Here is a 22,342-nt window from a genome sequence, read left to right as displayed (position 1 = left end):
AGTTACTTATAGAATAACTAATCGAAGAATTCAAATAGAGAAAAATATTCAACGAGTGACCGAACAACACATTAATTCACGAATGCGCGTAGCGCATGAGTTAATTATCAGTGTTGTTTGGTCACGAGTTGAATATTTTTCGATATTTGAATTCTTTGATTAGTTATTCTTTTTATTACATTGGCAAATGGCTTTTTTTAATGAAATTAATGTAGAAAATGTAAGGAACTATATCTTTTTTCTACGCATTCACAATTTGTTTTGATCCGACGTTATCGACGTCTTGACAACGCCTATTGTTGTATGACGTCAGAGAGTGAAATAACCACGTTTATTTAACATGTGAAATTATCGGTTTTTATTTGACTTGGAAATCAATGTAATTCAATGCTACCAATGTAATAAATTGATTTATTGTCCAGAGACGTATATGAAAATGGTATCATCTTTATGTATTAATGTTCTATATGCGAAGCAAATTTGAACATGTTTCTCAACAGACACTGACCATGTCTTTCCTCTTTATAAATAAATATTATCAACAACTAATTGACATTAGTATTTAATATGCATAAAAAAAAACGACGATAATAAACACATATCGTATCATATTTTAATGTTTTACTCAAATGGGACAAAACATTATTGAAAATCAATAACAAAATCTAAAATTACAGTTTCCTTATTTTAAAAAGTGTATAATTTGCCCTTGAAGAGTTAATGGTGTAAATTTAAAATGTGAGAATTTTTTTACACTTTAATTGAACGTTTTAATCACGGTTTATAGTTGAGGACATATAAAGCTTCTCAATTATCAAAATTAGTGTTTGTTGAACTTCTATGTATCCAATTAAATTTTTCCGATAAAGTATGTTGTTCAAGTTTTTTGTAATTTTTATATTTTTGTCAACGGTCAAAGTAAATATTTTGTCAACATTTTATGAAAACTAAACGAGCCAAATTAATGTGAGTCAAAGTGTTTGGTACCACCTTAATTGGTACTGTCGTTCACAATATTTACTTAATATAATAAAAATCTCAAATCTCGACATCTTCGAACAATTTCATGCTAGCAGGTATAGGCTGGATCAGAAATATCCTCTTTTTTAACATGTGTTCAATGTTAAAGCAACTGTCAAAAGAATGTTCTAAATATTGTTTAAGTCAAGGTTACAGCTCAAGGTAAATAATGTTTCCCTTTGCTTGTATGTGCATCCCCTCCCAAACTATAAAAGTAAGATACAAAAAACTGATGTTTAAGGTTTGAATAGTTGAGAGGAAGGAATGGTACATTCTGTCTAAAGCGATCTGATGACATCTTATAGTAGTTATTGCCCCTGAAATTGGTAAATGTAAGGTTGAATGATTATCGTTCTATACTGGAACAGGATAAAGCCATGGAGTATTTTGCAAATGGTAGGGTGACATATTATCTTGAAGTATCAAACGGAAATGACCTTCTGCAAACTGAAAGCTGCATTTTCTTTTTCAATTATTCAAGGGAAAAGAATTATGAAACTAATTATGCATAAAGTAACAAAGTAATCAAGTGACACCGGAAATGACCTTTTGTAAACTGGAATTAGCTAATTATCACTTACTTGAAAAGAAAATTACATAGAGACCTAAAGTTTTTTTTTTGAATCAGTGTAATGCAAGCTATCTTTGGAATCTGGTTAAACCCGGAAGTGGTTGGTATTTTTTCTTAATTCGATTGGAAGTACTACGAAACCATATATTCTTAAAATCAGTGCAAAAAGGGTTATCTTTTGAGACAAGAGGTGACTTTTTAAGAATTGGAAGAATCATATTAACTCCCTTTCATCATGTAAAGTCTATAGAAACCATATATATATTGGAATCAGTATGAAGATAGCTTTCATTTGACACCAGAAACAACTTGAAGATAACCGAAAGTGCCTTTTTCAATGATTCAGAAGTTAATTGCGGCAAAACTTCCAATTTTTTCTGAGCACTTGTTTTTTTTTACTATCTGAAATATCAATTGATCGTGATTATAAGTATAAAGATTCAAATCTCAAAACGTTTTTACCACGTTTTCAGGAACCTGTTCAAAGTCAGAAACCCCGTCAGTAGTCAACGGATATAATCTTACTGTTGTTGGTTTTTTTTTTTATATTATGAGAATTCAGTGTGTGATAGAATTTATACATGTTTTAACATACTCCTTTTTCCATTTTCAGTTGATCTATCTAGAAATTATTAAGAAACTGCAGTCTCGACTCCGTCATATGAAAGTTATCTTAAATGAATGTAACTATTTCTTTTAGGTCTGTTTAGGTCATACAGATATTCACGTTCACATGTATTTATATACCCTTGGCTTTTGAAAGTATATGCTTGAGTATTCATGGTAAAGGTTAAAACGAAAAGCGTTTCAAAGCCACCAAATCTATGAACTTGTATTTTTCAGTCCGGTGACTCCATCCGTTTTTCTGATCCGAATCAGGTTGAAGTTTTGGTTTAAGGAAGGGTAAAGCTTTGCGTCGAGGTAGTTTGTTGTTACATCAACTTGATATTTGGTACACATTAGATAGTAGACTATTTAAAGTATGACACATATAGGTGATTACCTGGTTCACTGAATATTGAAATGAGATTGTGCTAGCAAGGCATAATGTGACCGATAGACACGTATTATGTGTTCTGGCATAATACATATACTGCTGTTTCTGTACGGTCAGTCCGCGAAAATTATCAGCAAATTTGTCTTTTTTTTCGAAATTTAGAATTTCAATGCTGGTATTGATGATAAGTTTATTAATTAAAATACAAGGGCGAAAATTACCGTACGTATTCATGGCTCCTTTGCTTTTTATGTCAAATTTACCAATTTTGGACTTTTATGTCATAACTATCCCTTTACCTTACTTGTGGTTGTCGCTTGTTGCTGTATATCCTTTTAGTCATTCGTTTATTGTCTTGTGTATAACCGGGCCGTTAGTTTTTTCGTTTGAATTGTTTTACATTTGTGATTTCGAGTCTCTTATAGCTTAATGTATGGTATGGGTTTTGCTCATTGTTGAAGTCCGTACGGGATTCCTAGTTGTAAACTTTTATGTCATTCGGTCTCTGATTAAGGCTTGTCTCCTTAACAATCTAACCACATCGTATCGGTTTAAAGTGCTGACTTTTAAATGCACATATAGGCTCATTGTTTCCAACAAATCAGGAAGTAAAAATCAGATACGTCTAATTTGAGAGACAGGCAAAATATGCCCTTTGATATGAATTTCTTACAACTTATTTATCATTTAAAAAACACATTTAAGGTGTAAATAAATCAACAAAAACGCCAATAAATTTTGTAATTCTACTAAAAAAACAATGTTCTTACATATTTACTCCCTTCAAACAGAGAGTGTTCTTTTTATGAAAATACAGTAGTCCAAACATTAACATGGTTAAATACTGTCAAATGTTTAAACAGGTGCATTTTTTATATATTAACCATGCTTATATAGTATCAAATGGATAGAGCAAGAATCTGGAATTGTTACTCAACTAGTAAAAACAATAAATTTAAAATTACATTCTTTTAAATAGTCAATTCCTATACGATTACGCTTGAATGACAACTTTAGCCAAACCATGAAATCCTATATCAACAAAACTAGATTGGACTCCACGAGTATCAATAAATCTACAGTATCAGCGTCAATGTGATTAATCTTTTGTTTTGCTGACATTTTACAGAAGCGGACATAAATATCAGTTCTTGTTTTTCTCTCAAGCATTCATGTACCGAGGTTTTGATAATCGGATGAAGTTACTTTTCACCGTTCAATACATAAGATGACTCCTGTAAAGAATGTCGGCTGTGTTTTATGACGTGAGTGGTTCTGTTGATGATCTACAGACTAATTCCTTCAAACTATCTCGGAACTGCTTTGACATACCCACATATACCAATATATTCAACAAAAAGGATATAACAAGTACGAAATTTCCAAACTGTATCCCATCTTCTGTTGAAAACCAGTTTGGTACCGTAGGGAAAAATGCATCAAGCAAAATACCAAATGTAGTTGGAAATTCTCCAAGGACAAATATAAGCATTACAAGGACAAGCATTACCGTTGTTCGTTTTTTGCTTCGATGGTCAGATGACCTTCCGGAAACCATCTTTCTTCTGTTGACAGTTACCACACATGCAATCATAGAAAAAGTCACAACAAATGCTGGCATAAGATGTAGTGTAAACAGCCGAATAAACCAAATTATGTTTGGTATGTCATCCATTAAATCTTTGTAGATGATATAATGTGTTTTGCAATACAAGACCGAGCTGTTTTCATCCGACCTTTTCATCACGCCTTCAATACTACAAACTAAAAGAAAAGGTAGTTCCATGCTTGTGATCAATACAAATGATGCAACTGAAAATATGACCGTTGTTTTCTGACCGCAAAAACGTGGTCCTGAGAAAGGGAAAAGACAAATCACACATCTTTGACAAGCAAGATACGTTGTTGTTAGAATCGATGAAGAATGGAAAATAAATGCTAAAGAACCTGCTACAAGGTTAATGTAGCAACCACTTACACTTAGAATGTTTCCTGCTACGTAAGATGAAATAGTATAAATAGTGCTGAATAATATCGTAGTTGTATCATAGAATGCTATGAGAGAAAGTATAATGGACACAGATGATCTGTTTTTCGGCGACAACCATGCTACTACTACAATAATGTTTGTGCTTAAAACTGCAATTAGCAGTACAGGTTTTATGATAAGAACACCGAGTTTTTCTGCAATTAACGGGTACATTTCTGATTTTTCCAACCTGCATGTAAAAAAAAAATTAACTTTAGAACAACTTATAATATATTATTTTCTTTTTATCATTATTGTTTTTGCTTTTTTTTAATATATACATCTCTTTATATATTATGTATATTACACATTACAGTCTTAGAAAAGTACCAAGAAACTTCCACTATACAACACAATAACGATACGCATTTCGTCTATGCAGTTGGAAGTCTAAATCAAATACGAAATTGCAGATCTTTTAAACCGAACATTTTTGCCAAATACTTTTCCCATTGGCATTCATGTTTTTATAAATGCTGACTACATTGTCAGATAATTCACGTGGTAAGGAGAAATAAAAATGGTATCACAGTAATTGTTCTATAATTAGTTCAAAATGTTGCATTTTCACATAACTCTCCAAGATAGCAAATCAAGTTGACAGCATACTGATGGTTTTTTTCAGATATAGACGATAACTAATTCTATAAGTGTGTGCGCTTTGGTCATTTTGTCTGTATGCACTAGTCATCACACGGTGTCATATCTAAACGCCATACAATATGCCAATGGGTATGGTTCAACCGACGAATTGTAACTGTAAGTGGGAAGTGCAAAACCATCATGTTACTGGTAGGTCTTATTCTTTTTGTCTTTGAGATTGTATTCTATAGATTGGAATACAGTCTTTATGTTGAAATTTCTGCTGTCCAACAAACACGACCGATATGATGACGCAAAATGTCTAGCATTTTATGTCTCATTGTTTACGTTACTCAAAACAAGAAATTGATTCTAAAAGTCCAATATTTATGGAAAGCAGTATTCAACATGTATAATGAGGGAATTTAATCGATTGTTCAATTTGTCATAGGGATTTGGACTGACAATATGTGCTGGGGCCTTGTAATTGTTTACGACTTCATATGGGACTCGATACTTTGGTAGAGGTTTTCTAATCTCACCGTCCATTGTTTGCTTAAGAACGAATAATAGTTAAGAATTTCGAATGATGTGTAGGCTGTTATCAGGCTGTATGTGCAGTTTTGGTACACAATATAAAGAAGGAAGAATTCAAAGTAGGGCGAATTCGTAATATCATAACGTATGTTGTATCGGATTTAGAGTTTGTGAATTACTTGGATATACAAATTTTATTGTAAATATAGTACTTTCCTACATATGGGTGACAATATTCTAAAATGACGAATATTTGTCTTATCTTATTTGAACGAAATATTTTTTTACCATTAGAAAAGCATGAACAATTTCTGATTTTGTCTTTTAATCACATATTTTAACATTCTGGTTTTTCTTAATTCTTAACAATATAATAAATCATAATCGAATTTTTCTATTCCTAATTTGTATAATCATATTCTAAACATTCTTATTTTGTCTCAATAAATTATTTTAATTCAGAATTTTTCTGTGGATAAGTTCTTAAAACTCAAAATTTGTCTCAATAAATACTAATTTTTTGTCTAAAGCGATTTTTTGCATCCTGATTATGTCTTAGTTGGTTCTAAACATCTTTTTCTAGATACGCCTTAATGTTTTATAATGTGCGATACATTCATTTTGATAACAAATATATTTTGAGATTTACTTTGTTATCATTTGCCATCGTGGAATGATAATATCATCAGTCAAATACACACGAGTAATTCCGAATTTCAACAATCATTCATCTCGAATTTTTGGATGTAGTAGAGGAGTAGGGCATGTTTTGTTTTTTTTTCTATTTCTGAAAAAATAACCTTTTTTCAGCTTAAATAAAAAAATAACTTTTTGTACAATAAAATACAGGCAAAAGATATCTTTAATTCTTTGTTTTTTAAACATTTTATTTTACTACAAAGAACCATTGATTTTTTGTCCACTGATTTTTGTTTGAAAGTATTTATTTTTACACTTTCCATTGAAACATTTTATTTTTTTCGATAATATTTTAAACAAACAATTGGTAGAAAAAAATCTGTATAATAAAGATATTTGAAAATATATGAAAAATGTATTTAGAAAAAATCTGTATATATGTAAAAATATGTATGATATATTAATAAAACATAAGTTTTACAGTTATGATATTTTACCCATAATATCTGATGAAATTGGAAATAATTAAAACTCAGAATGTTATCACTGATAAGGCAATTATCAGAGTTAAGATTATAAGTAATAAACAGAGTTTAGATTTTCATATCATAAACAGAATTTAGATTATGATATTATCAACCGTACCAATTTTACTGCACCAGATTGGCGTTTCGAAAATTTATGTCTCTTCATTGATATTCGAGGAAATTATAATTAATAAACAAATGTTGGCAAAACATTGCATGGCATTACGGAAGCTAAACGAAAAGAGGTAGGGTCTATTTATTCATTAAATTAAGTATTTTATAAATGGAAAACCGTTATATATTAAACTTAAAAGTTAAGGATAAATTAAGACGATCAGGTGTTTACCTCTCACGATTTGTTTGATACTACCACTGATATATATGTTATATTTGTAACTATGCTTAAATACTAAGCAATCTCTTGTCGTTACATATTGTTCCGTGTTCCAATTGACAATAGGATATCTTACTTATAATTGAAATGGTATATGCTACACTACTTACTATTTATTTGGTTATATTTGTCCAACAAAATGCGGTTTTTCAGCACTAACTCTACCACAATCCATAAAATTTAAAAATCACTTACCTCGCTATCTGGAAACACCTTGGTGCTCAACCGATACCAATGATTTGCGTTAGACTTTTATACCAATTTCGTCTTAGTTTAAAGGCTTTGATATACTAATGACTAATGATCAAGTTCGTACAAAATCTATCAAATTGCTAATTACGTTATATGTCCGTCAAAGGCATGAATTTAACTAAATGACAAAGTAGAACCATTTATATATTAGCTATTATTTTTTTTCCCTGTAATCAGTAAAAAGTCTATAAGTATACAGAATTTTTACCTTAATATTGGGGTAGTCTTTGTAGATGAAAGTAAGTACGGTTCAGCTGAAATTTCGAAAACAAAAACAATCGTAACGGTTATTAAGTCCAAAAAGATTGAAACGGTGCTTTTGAAGATATCAATTACCACCTTTGAATAAAAATAACAATACAAATGTTTCTTATATAATTTATATTATTCATAACTTAACCTTTATGATAAAATTTAATTGAATTTTGATGAAATATTTACAATTTCAGAAGGAATAAACTAATTTAAAGTAAAATTCATTTCCGTCAAATGATTTCAACACAAAAATCATATGTCAGACTTATACAAATTAACTTCTTGATCATGTATATAAAGTAAATGTCTTTGAATAAACTAATTATAAAAGGTTAGTAGTAAGTAGTAAGTGCTTCAGTATTGATAAGTTTTATACAAACAAATGTTTGAAAAATTAATAGACACTAACTAACCCCGTGTTGAAGGCCATACTTTGACCTATAATGGTTTACTTTTACAAATTGTGTGACTTGGATGGAGAGTTGTCTCATTGTCCCTCATACCATATCTTATTTTATCTACGTACTAATGATAAAAAAGGTTTTTATTCCTTCGGACAAGGTTTATCTTAGACGAGTTTGGCTAAACTTTTTTATAGTTTGTTTATACCTCCAAATCTACTGCATTTTCAGTTACCTTCCCAAGTCAGGTAACTTGTGATTATTTATTGTATTATATATTTGAACAGTTTAGTTTGCTTCAATAAGAACTTGTTTTGTACGGCATATCGTTTTTTTTTTTTCTTCTTTTAAAATTCAGCAGATAGTATGTCGATAGATATGCAACAATTGGCTGTTGATGAATTTAGAACTAAGATTCCAATTCTCTCAATCGAAGCTTACCTTTGATGTATTTGCAAATCATTTTTATTTGCCTTTTTATAATAAAGTTCCTTACGTTTTCAAGTACTTTATCACCCGCACGGGTACCACATGTGGAGCAGGCTCTACTTACCCTTCGGGGGCACATGAGATCACCCCCAGTTTTTGTTGGCGTGCGTGTGCTTAGACTTTAGTTTTCTATGTTGTGTTTGTGTACTATTGTTTGTCTTTTAGTCTTTTTCTTTTTTAGTCATGGCATTGTCAGTTTATTTTCGACTTATGAGTTTAAATGTGCCTCTAATATCTTTCGCCTTTAGTTTTCAAACGAATGAGTTTATGCTTTCTTGATGAAGGTTACATTGAATTAAGGAACATCACTATTAAGTGAATATCGCTGCTGGTCCATTGTTATCCCTCAGCGGTATTATCAGGTCAGCAGTCAGTTTTTTCAGTACCGATATGATTTATGATAGACCTTTCTAAAAAAACCCGATGATGAATTCAGAAATAAGTACGTAGCCAAGGTTCTAACTCTCTCATTTAAAGTTGATCTTGGAAATAAATGATTATTTCTAGTAAGATGTCTTTCGTTAATAAAGTTCTTTACATTTTCAAGGAATTTACACCCTTGACTTTTAAAAGACTTGTTATATATAAAATCGTTATGGACGCACCAAATTTTATGAAATGTTATTTTAAATTATATAATTTTACATCTACCCATGCTGGTGCATTGCTAGTATCCCAGGGTAACTTTAGGTCAGTAGTCAGTTTTTCCCTTTTACTCGCTTTTAAAGGCAAAGTCGACCCTAACTGGAGTTGGTTATTGTTAATATATATATGTTTTGTCATATAGTTGCTCATATAATCAAATACGTTTATTCCTTAGTTTCGAAATTGTTGGTTTTAGCGTTTCTGATTTATATGGTTGATAGGCTAATTACTTATGTTTCATCTATATGTCAACGGTACAAAGAAAACTTAATGACAAATTACAACCCGTTACATCTTTTTATGTTAACGTCTTTTTCTTTAATGACTAAAAAAATCGTTTTCCATTTTTTTTTAAATTCCAATCACAAAACCACTGTAATTTTTTTTATTAAATCTGATCAAAGTAATGTTTCTAAAGAATTTGAACATTGATAAATCAAATTGTTTCGTATTATATTCTATGTTTTTCATTGTTGTAGAGCTAGTTAAAAAGTCAGTATGCTTCAATTTATGTTTGAACCCCAAAACAGCCATAATTATGTCAAGATAAAATTAAAAGATGTTTCTTTCAATATCTCATGTACGACCTAATAAAACAAAAATTGAAAAGGTTTCTTATAACTTTAGCAATTTTCGTTACTTTATGATCAAAGAGAAAAAACTAATGAAACAATCATTTTCTAAGAGTTTGATTCATTAACATAGTATTTAACACACATAACGCATGCGCGTCACTCCTAAAGAAGTTAAATACTCTATGAAGAACCCGCCTTGCAATAAATTTATTATTAAAGGTAAATCAGTGAGTACATACTCATAACAATAACTTGAGATATATATGAAAGGACCAATACTCACACAATGCAAACTGTATGCCCGTTTTATTGCCTACTTTACCGAAACCTCAAATGCATCTCAATATTAGAAGTTTTTCTTGAAATTTAGAAAAAAATCAAAATGAAGAGATCTCATCCAGGATGAAGCCTACTTTAACATCTGTCTTATTTTTATATGCTTAGGTACTAAACGAGCTTTGGCCTTGCGTTACATATTCTCCTATACCTAGTATTTAGCATGTGCGTTCAAGTCAAACGGTTTATGTTATATTATGTAGACTTGAAGTTGTAAAGTGACAATATCATTGAAAATATATCTCAAATTTATATATTTACATTTAATTTTATATTAAATTACAAAGAACAGAATTTATTTGAAGGACAAATTAAAACCAAATGATTAATAATTTAGTGAAACTAATTACAAGAAAAAAGTATTGAGTCTTGTGTTATTTAACTGAAAAATAAGAGCTAAGATGCCCTCAGCCAAAATGTTTGTTGGGATATATCTTATATATTATTACAAATATGAAACTTAACGACAAAATCCCTCGGGCAGAGAGTTTTATTTTTACATTGTAAACTTACTGTCTAGATCAAATACGCATAATTCAAAAATCGCACTAAAACCCGTGTTGATTTTGATGTCGAGACATTATTATAATACAAAATATACGAATGGAACCGTTAAATATTGTGCTCTTGTGTGTAATTTTACAAGGCATGGGTAAGTTGTTAATTTAATTTCATATAAGTGTTTTTTTCTTTATTTATTTTACTGCAAATGTACAATATATACTTATATTTTGAAAAACTACTACAAAAGGAAAATCACTCCATCATCTAAATCATTTTCAAAACGAATCATTGAAATGTTTTAATAACGACATAAACTGTCATCTAATCATAAAATCTATCTTGAGATCCGGCATTCGGCGGTTTGGCACAGAGTGTGCAATCTTCATTCTGTGAAGAGCGGCTGATATTTTACAAGATCTATCCGAAGAATAGAGATTTCTTACCTCTCACTCCCTTGGATAGTTTTACATATGTTTGTTAAAACGAAAGTCAACTTGATACGTTCTGTTGTCATATTGTGGCGTCGCTGATAACCTTTCCTAATACATTACATCCCTGGTAAGTTCTTCATACACATCAAAGCCAGAGTGTCTGTTTTCTATTCTGTATTCGTTGGAGTCATACATTTATATCTTAAGCATGAGTATTATTTTAATAGAAAATATTATTCAAATTTGCCGTCCTCAAACAAATACGTTGAAAATTTATCCTTTAGTTTTTTTTTATTACTTTCAAAGATAAACTTACATTATATAAATTCTGCAGAAGTATAAAAAGAATACGCATCTCAAATTAAAACAACTATTTAAAGTGTAAAGAACTGTCACCTCTTATAAAACCCCGTTTGAACTAAATTCCGAAGGAAAGAATTGTTTTGACATTGTACTTCTTTATTATCTCACACATTGATGTCATCATGCATTTGAGCCGAATAAACACATCATTTAATGTGATTCAAAATACACATTTGTTTTAAATAGCAATTGAGAATTCATCTGTGAATTTGACTGGATAAATTATTCTCTCTTAGTTAAATAGTTTGACGTTAACTGAAATAAAAAAAGGTAAGGTAATTTGATACTGTCTGTGAACCAGCTAAAATCATGATGAATGGAAAAATCATTCAGACACTCGTAATATAAATATTTTATTTTTTTATGAAGGAATGCTGTAACATGTGTAACAGTTCAAAGTTAAAACAAATACTACATGTACAATGGAAACATTAAAGACTGTTAAAACAATCTGCATCAGATTTGCATTTTAATCACTTTAATTGAATGCATAATCACAATAAAAGTGACCTATTTCTGTTAAATATTACCATTGACTTATCACCTAAAAACTGGACTGAAATGCATATGGGCCAAGTTATTTATTTATTTTTTTTTTATTTTTTTTTTTTTTTTGAAAAGAAGAAAAAGTAATTAGAACAAATCTTTCTAAATATAATTTATTCACAAAAAAAAAGAGTTCATGGTTAACCATCTTATTTATCATCTATTAGTTTATAATTTTTTTTTTACAATTTGGGTCCATTTAGTAGAACCTGTATAGATGTACAGACCTTCTAAAATTCAAACTGACCACACGCACGATACACGCACGGTGAATGCACGATACATGCACGGTGAATGCACGATACACGATACACACACGATGAGCGATGAGCGTTACACGGAGGATTAACGAAAAATGAATGATGAATGATGAACGCACGATACACGCACGATGCACGATGAATGATGAACACATGATACACGCACGATTCACGCACGGTGAATGATTCATTGACGAATGAACGATAAATGCTAAATACACGGTTCTCAAAGCCATTTTATTTGGAGTTGCATTTAAAATTGATGTATGATAATGAAAATCTATAAGGGTATACAAATGTTAGATATCTCGCTTTCTGTGTTGATTGGTCGACAGTTTTACTAAACACTCCATGTATTAAATAAATTAATTGTAGTATAGTAATTTTCAATATCAATGAGTGTTGTCAAATTATAAAACTCATCGATTTTATAATTCTACTTAATATAAATAATTTATAAATTGCTACGTTTTAAAGAGTGGCGATTCCAGCCTTGACCCCCCCCCCCCCCCCCCTTTCTTTTTATCTGCCTAAATTTGTTACCTTAACTAATTAATTATCATATGTTTACGTTCCGAAATTTAGGAAATATTTGTATGTTTCGAAGTTTAGTATGATGTCCATTATCACTGAACTAAAATTCATTTTTGTTTAGGGACCAGCTGAAAAACGTCTTCGGTGCGGGATTTTCTACCCATTGGTGGCCTTCGACTGTTTTCTGCCTGTACCTCTAAACACTGCTAAGGACTTATAATATGCCACTGAGGACTAGAAAGGACGCGTTACTTGTACTCTGTTTTCATACTATGGTAGAGATAGATAGATTTTTATTACATAAATTCCAATTTTTAAAGAAAAAGAATCACCATTAAATGAGTAGTTGAACAATATTTGGAACGTGCCGGTTTTTCCTTGATATTGACGAAAATCAGTGATCCGACTGACACGAGCGAACTTACATAACAACTGATTAAACAATCATAATCTCTTTTTTTTTTACTTAAGTTACAATGTTCCTAATATTATCAGAATCGTATGAGTTAATTTAGAGCAAAACATATAATTTGTCAGAAAAATCTGATTCGTAAATAATGAGAAAATTTAAACATTTGTAATACCAAATACTTCATAATATACTTCTGAAACGACTTTTCGTCCTGAATATGAATGAAATGTTTGCCACTGGACGTTTAAACAACCAATGAATAATCAATCAATCAAATTTTGCTCTCAGTAAAAATGAATTAAACAATATAAGCCACAATTGTATCCATCACTTGGTGTCTGTTGTTTGTTTGTACAGTAAACATACTGAATCCTTTTATATTCCTTATACAAATTCAAGTACTATGTAATAAAATTCATACATATTTTCAAACATCCTGGCACTTCAAATTTCTAGGAGGTGAGATTCTCGGGGTTTTACCTGCAACTCTTTGGGAAATGCAATTTTTAATTCCAATTCCAATTCCAAACTGTAAAAGATATCCCAAGGTTTTTTAAAATGCATTTCTAATTTGATAAGGATATTTGAATAAAAACGATCTCAATGGTAGTTGAAATTATTCAGTGCAATCATTTTGTGTCCGCCGTTGTCTTTCACCAAATCAATTGGTGTATCCACTGTTTGCTGTTCTTTATCTGTTGTTTATGGCAGTCAGGCCTCGCGATCGGTCTCCAAATTTAAGCCCCCACTAAGGTAAATTAATGATCATTTATAAGGGGGGGGGGGTTTTCTCGGGACAAACATTATTTTCCTTCCTTAAAAACAACTTAACAATTTTCTATATTTTTTATTTAATCATAAACCGATGAATATCAAATGATTTTTAAAAAAAATTTTAAATATTTTTATTCTAATATATCTAAATATCTGGGTTATTTTCTTATCCAAATAATTATTTTTTTCATTTTTTTAAGGAAAAAGTGTTATCAGTTATGGCCCCCTCATTTTAGACATGACATTTTGCTTGATACTGTATGAAGATTATTCGTTGCAACTTTTATGAAGAAATTACCGACTTTTTTTTAACTAGATAAATATACAACAAAAATACCGTTTTTTCTTCTTGTATCAATTTCTTTTCACAAAAATTAAATATTAACAAAGAATTGTTACACAAATGTAGAGCCCAATTTTGTAACGAAGATATTCCTAATCTCTTTACCGAAATCCGCATATCTTTATCTTTTGAAACAAAAAAGTTAAGGATGTCTGTTCAAAGGACAAAAATGTCCAAGAAACCGAAATGTTTTAAGTACATGTCGAATAATTCAAACCCATTTGTCTTTTAAATTCAGCACATGAAGATATAATTTTTATTACATATACAAATTGATTTTGTAAAAATTAGCTTGTATATATGTGAACTTTTGTAAAAAATCACTGTGGGTCTAAAACTGTATCACATGCCCATAATTATCCTAAAGCTAAATGTCATCGTCAGATTATGAGGGTCTGAATAGGGATTCATTATTTCTGTATTCTATCATTTTAGGCATTTTTTTCTAATCGTTATACCTTTTGTCGATCATTCTTTATTCCATATATTCTAGTACCTCATCATTTTCTTTTCTATATATTTGTCTGGTTATTTTTTTATATTCTTTATATTTTGGTCAATAATTTTTTATTCTATAAACCCCCATCCACACCCTCATGTATAATGGAAGACGATAAACATTTTAGTATACATACCACCCGTTGTCACTTTCACCTGACATACAAACCACAAATTGTTATTTTTACCTGGACACGGGACTTATATAATTACGTAATAATAACGGATATAGTAAATTCAGTAGAATATAACCTGTATCAACGCACTGGCTTGTTAAATGAATATTGATCTGACAACTGTTTATCATATTTTTAGTTATTTTAAAATTGGTGAATGGAAATGATGAATATGTCAAAGAGACAACAACCCGAAAAGAGCAGATGACAGCCGAAGGCCACCATATTTGATAAGGTTTTAGTTTCTAATGAGACAGTAACCATCGTATTTTCAGAAAATCTCTAAACGGATAATGAGAGTTTAGCGACCTTGACTGGATATACAGCCCAAGCACGGTCGGTCTCTAAAATCTTGAGATCCGGCATTCGGCGGTTTGGCACAGAGTGTGCAATCTTCATTCTGTGAAGAGCGGCTGATATTTTACAAGATCTATCCGAAGAATAGAGATTTCTTACCTCTCACTCCCTTGGATAGTTTTACATATGTTTGTTAAAACGAAAGTCAACTTGATACGTTCTGTTGTCATATTGTGGCGTCGCTGATAACCTTTCCTAATACATTACATCCCTGGTAAGTTCTTCATACACATCAAAGCCAGAGTGTCTGTTTTCTATTCTGTATTCGTTGGAGTCATACATTTATATCTTAAGCATGAGTATTATTTTAATAGAAAATATTATTCAAATTTGCCGTCCTCAAACAAATACGTTGAAAATTTATCCTTTAGTTTTTTTTTATTACTTTCAAAGATAAATTTACATTATATAAATTCTGCAGAAGTATAAAAAGAATACGCATCTCAAATTAAAACAACTATTTAAAGTGTAAAGAACTGTCACCTCTTATAAAACCCCGTTTGAACTAAATTCCGAAGGAAAGAATTGTTTTGACATTGTACTTCTTTATTATCTCACACATTGATGTCATCATGCATATGAGCCGAATAAACACATCATTTAATGTGATTCAAAATACACATTTGTTTTAAATAGCAATTGAGAATTCATCTGTGAATTTGACTGGATAAATTATTCTCTCTTAGTTAAATAGTTTGACGTTAACTGAAATAAAAAAAGGTAAGGTAATTTGATACTGTCTGTGAACCAGCTAAAATCATGATGAATGGAAAAATCATTCAGACACTCGTAATATAAATATTTTATTTTTTTATGAAGGAATGCTGTAACATGTGTAACAGTTCAAAGTTAAAACAAATACTACATGTACAATGGAAACATTAAAGACTGTTAAAACAATCTGCATCAGATTTGCATTTTAATCACTTTAATTGAATGCATAATCACAATAAAAGTGACCTATTTCTGTTAAATATTACCATTGACTTATCACCTAAAAACTGGACTGAAATGCATATGGGCCAAGTTATTTATTTATTTTTTTTTTATTTTTTTTTTTTTTTTGAAAAGAAGAAAAAGTAATTAGAACAAATCTTTCTCAATATAATTTATTCACAAAAAAAAAGAGTTCATGGTTAACCATCTTATTTATCATCTATTAGTTTATAATTTTTTTTTTACAATTTGGGTCCATTTAGTAGAACCTGTATAAATGTACAGACCTTCTAAAATTCAAACTGACCACACGCACGATACACGCACGCACGATACACGCACGGTGAATGCACGATACATGCACGGTGAATGCACGATACACGATACACGCACGATGAGCGATGAGCGTTACACGGAGGATTAACGAAAAATGAATGATGAATGATGAACGCACGATACACGCACGATGCACGATGAATGATGAACACACGATACACGCACGATTCACGCACGGTGAATGATTCATTGACGAATGAACGATAAATGCTTAATACACGGTTCTCAAAGCCATTTTATTTGGAATTGCATTTAAAATTGATGTATGATAATGAAAATCTATAAGGGTATACAAATTTTAGATATCTCGCTTTCTGTGTTGATTGGTCGACAGTTTTACTAAACACTCCATGTATTAAATAAATTAATTGTAGTATAGTATTTTTCAATATCAATGAGTGTTGTCAAATTATAAAACTCATCGATTTTATAATTCTACTTAATATAAATAATTTATAAATTGCTACGTTTTAAAGAGTGGCGATTCCAGCCTTGACCCCCCCCCCCCCCCCCTTTTCTTTTTATCTGCCTAAATTTGTTACCTTAACTAATTAATTATCATATGTTTACGTTCCGAAATTTAGGAAATATTTGTATGTTTCGAAGTTTAGTATGATGTCCATTATCACTGAACTAAAATTCATTTTTGTTTAGGGACCAGCTGAAAAACGTCTTCGGTGCGGGATTTTCTACCCATTGGTGGCCTTCGACTGTTTTCTGCCTGTACCTCTAAACACTGCTAAGGACTTATAATATGCCACTGAGGACTAGAAAGGACGCGTTACTTGTACTCTGTTTTCATACTATGGTAGAGATAGATAGATTTTTATTACATAAATTCCAATTTTTAAAGAAAAAGAATCACCATTAAATGAGTAGTTGAACCATATTTGGAACGTGCCGGTTTTTCCTTGATATTGACGAAAATCAGTGATCCGACTGACACGAGCGAACTTACATAACAACTGATTAAACAATCATAATCTCTTTTTTTTTTTACTTAAGTTACAATGTTCCTAATATTATCAGAATCGTATGAGTTAATTTAGAGCAAAACATATAATTTGTCAGAAAAATCTGATTCGTACAAATTAATTAGAAATAGCTAAGAAAATGAAATTTACCAAATAATGAGAAAATTTAAACATTTGTAATACCAAATACTTCATAATATACTTCTGAAACGACTTTTCGTCCTGAATATGAATGAAATGTTTGCCACTGGACGTTTAAACAACCAATGAATAATCAATCAATCAAATTTTGCTCTCAGTAAAAATGAATTAAACAATATAAGCCACAATTGTATCCATCACTTGGTGTCTGTTGTTTGTTTGTACAGTAAACATACTGAATCTTTTTATATTCCTTATACAAATTCAAGTACTATGTAATAAAATTCATACATATTTTCAAACATCCTGGCACTTCAAATTTCTAGGAGGTGAGATTCTCGGGGTTTTACCTGCAACTCTTTGGGAAATGCAATTTTTAATTCCAATTCCAATTCCAAACTGTAAAAGATTTCCCAAGGTTTTTTAAAATGCATTTCTAATTTGATAAGGAGATTTGAATAAAAACGATCTCAATGGTAGTTGAAATTATTCAGTGCAATCATTTTGTGTCCGCCGTTGTCTTTCACCAAATCAATTGGTGTATCCACTGTTTGCTGTTCTTTATCTGTTGTTTATGGCAGTCAGGCCTCGCGATCGGTCTCCAAATTTAAGCCCCCACTAAGGTAAATTAATGATCATTTATAAGGGGGGGGGGGGGGGGGGGGTTTCTCGGGACAAACATTATTTTCCTTCCTTAAAAACAACTTAACAATTTTCTATATTTTTTATTTAATCATAAACCGATGAATATTAAATGATTTTTAAAAAAATTTAAAAATATTTTTATTCTAATATATCTAAATATCTGGGTTATTTTCTTATCCAAATAATTATTTTTTTTATTTTTTTAAGGAAAAAGTGTTATCAGTTATGGCCCCCTTATTTTAGACATGACATTTTGCTTGATACTGTATGAAGATTATTCGTTGCAACTTTTATGAAGAAATTACCGACTTTTTTTTAACTAGATAAATATACAACAAAAATACCGTTTTTTCTTCTTGTATCAATTTCTTTTCACAAAAATTAAATATTAACAAAGAATTGTTACACAAATGTAGAGCCCAATTTTGTAACGAAGATATTCCTAATCTCTTTACCGAAATCCGCATATCTTTATCTTTTGAAACAAAAAAGTTAAGGATGTCTGTTCAAAGAACAAAAATGTCCAAGAAACCGAAATGTTTTAAGTACATGTCGAATAATTCAAACCCATTTGTCTTTTAAATTCAGCACATGAAGATATAATTTTTATTACATATACAAATTGATTTTGTAAAAATTAGCTTGTATATATGTGAACTTTTGTAAAAAATCACTGTGGGTCTACAACTGTATCACATGCCCATAATTATCCTAAAGCTAAATGTCATCGTCAGATTATGAGGGTCTGAATAGGGATTCATTATTTCTGTATTCTATCATTTTAGGCATTTTTTTCTAATCGTTATACCTTTTGTCGATCATTCTTTATTCCATATATTCTAGTACCTCATCATTTTCTTTTCTATATATTTGTCTGGTTATTTTTTTATATTCTTTATTTTTTGGTCAATAATTTTCTATTCTATAAACCCCCATCCACACCCTCATGTATAATGGAAGACGATAAACATTTTAGTATACATACCACCCGTTGTCACTTTCACCTGACATACAAACCACAAATTGTTATTTTTACCTGGACACGGGACTTATATAATTACGTAATAATAACGGATATAGTAAATTCAGTAGAATATAACCTGTATCAACGCACTGGCTTGTTAAATGAATATTGATCTGACAACTGTTTATCATATTTTTAGTTATTTTAAAATTGGTGAATGGAAATGATGAATATGTCAAAGAGACAACAACCCGAAAAGAGCAGATGACAGCCGAAGGCCACCATATTTGATAAGGTTTTAGTTTCTAATGAGACAGTAACCATCGTATTTTCAGAAAATCTCTAAACGGATAATGAGAGTTTAGCGACCTTGACTGGATATACAGCCCAAGCACGGTCGGTCTCTAAAAGTTGCCAAATTTAAGAGCCTATATCAAGAGATAGGCTTTACCTAGCTTTAGGTGTTTAAAAAATATCCATTTAAGAACCAAATATGGCTTCTTTATATTTATACCAAAATTGAGTTCAAGGCAGTATTTTGTCGAAGAGAACAATTACACAAAGTGCAACATGCGAGAAGGGGTTTCATTTCCCTTATTTATTTTTTATTGAAGTGAGTAATCTTTTGAGATTACTTCACGGAAATATATTTTAAATGAAAAGGTGCAACTGGATGCATCCCTAAAAAACAAATTTAAATATATATATAATTTAAATTTGTTTGTTATATATATATATAAAATGACGGATATTCGTCAATCAGACAGCAATCCAACATAAAGACGAGTAAGTTACTTGACATCTAGAATAAGAGGTTTAAGCATACCCCGCGCTGGTCAACTTTCTGAGTTGTGGGTAAAATTCAATATACATGTAGGACTGTGAAACGGGAAATATACGAAAGATTTGTTTTTACGTACGATGAAGTGTCATTCCCTCAATACATACTGGTCCACCGTGAAACTATTCTTATGATTATATAACGGTAAATGATAATCTCATTAGAGGAACAAATTAAGTAAAGATACATGTTGAAGCAAGAATAATTTCCACATGCAAAACATCAAATAGGACGATCTCTAAATTAGTACTCGGCAACTTTAACTATTACATTCATAGACAATAACACTAGTAAATGCTTTATATACTGACATTGAAATAAATATACTGCTCATAATAATTGCACATCTGTAGACTTTAATCTAGGTATCCCGCGTTATATAAACCATCGCAAACCATCGAACAGCTCATCGTACTTCGGCGCAGACCAGCGCACTTCACGCGTGGACATCAAACTTTATGATCTCCATTGCACCTCCGAGTCATACACACATATATATTCCGATTTTCTAATAATGGTTTTTATTATTTTAATCCCCGTAGGTATTGCCCAAAGAAATAGGGTTTAGTTAAGGGTTTACACATCTTCATAGCTAAAATATTCTGATACTTATATCACGAACAGATATCTATGACAAACATTTCTTAAATTGTCGTTATATAAATTTAGATTTTTTTTTTAAGAAACGTAGTTTTCAGCTACAGCAGACTAAATTGGCTTTTGATGGATTGAAGGCTTATGTAAAAATAAGAAAATGTGGTATAATTGCTAGTGAGTCAACTATTCAAGAAAGTTCAAATCAAGAGGAATGCTAGCAGTTATATCTATACGACCTTCAATAATGAAAAAATACGGGAACTGTAAAGTCAGTTATTAAAGGCCCCGCCCCGAAATGAAAAAAAATATAAAACAATTCAATTGAGCAAACTAACGGCCTTCTTTATTTCAAAGCTACATGTATCTTGCCACCAAAAAAAAGCCCAAATACATGTATATAACAGAATTGATGTTACGAAAACCACTGAACTACGTGCTTTTGACTTTGGACAGACACATAAATACACAGAATTTTGTGAATGTGTATAGGCCCTTTATTGGTCATATAGCTCTACACTCCTATCTATTTTATACATTCTTTGGCTTTCAAATATTTAGCATTGAGCGTTCCTAGTGGAAGTAAATCCAAAAAAGCGTTATAGATGCATGAAATTTATAAAGTGTTTTGTGAGGGGATCAAAACGTAGGGATTGATGTTAATGTCTGTTTTATATGTGCAATTATATCGGCCTTCTAACTTTAGTGAAACTCTGCAGTTCTTCAGTGACGGATCCAGGGGGAGGGTTCAGGGGGGTTGGAACCCCCCTTTTTTTGGACGATCAATGCATTTGAATGGGGACATATAGTTGGAACCCCCCCCCCCCCTTTTGCCCTGGGTTGGGAACCCCCCTTTTTAAAATGGCTGGATCTGCCCCTGTTGTTTCATGTATTTTATATGCAAATTATCACAAAACTAAAAGGATAAGATGGATGAATTAATAGTTGATCGTTTAACGTCCAGTGGCATATATTATAGATTCATTATTAGGGGGAGTACGATAATTATGATATAATGATGAACATTGGCAATCATACCACAACTTCTTTTTTATAAGAACGTACATGTGTAGATTTTCGTCTTTTACTGTAAACGACAGTGTCCCAGGGAGTCAAAGCCGAAATCAAACTTGTGTAGATTTCTGAAACATACATTTCATTATTTAACCCAATGTAAAGCAAAACAAATAATACCGTTTTGAGCTATAAAACCAAGGCAACCCTTTATACTAGTCAAAAGTTGCTGGATCGTGATAGATGCATACGAAACTTCAATTAATTGTTTGTATTTTTCAATCTTTTATATCCGATAAAGATGAACACAAAATCTATCGGATAAAAACTACCGATTTTTCTATAAAATAAAATGTATCCTTATTGGAGTCAAATTTGTCATATGGATTATAAAGGACAAAAAAATGTCCTCAGTAACGGAACAAAAAATACCCCCACTGTAAAATAATC

Source organism: Mytilus californianus, unplaced genomic scaffold (assembly GCF_021869535.1).
Source record: "Mytilus californianus isolate M0D057914Y unplaced genomic scaffold, xbMytCali1.0.p SCAF_10, whole genome shotgun sequence".
NCBI classification, from domain to species: Eukaryota; Metazoa; Mollusca; class Bivalvia; order Mytilida; family Mytilidae; genus Mytilus; species Mytilus californianus.
Note: the sequence above shows the minus strand (reverse complement) of the source record.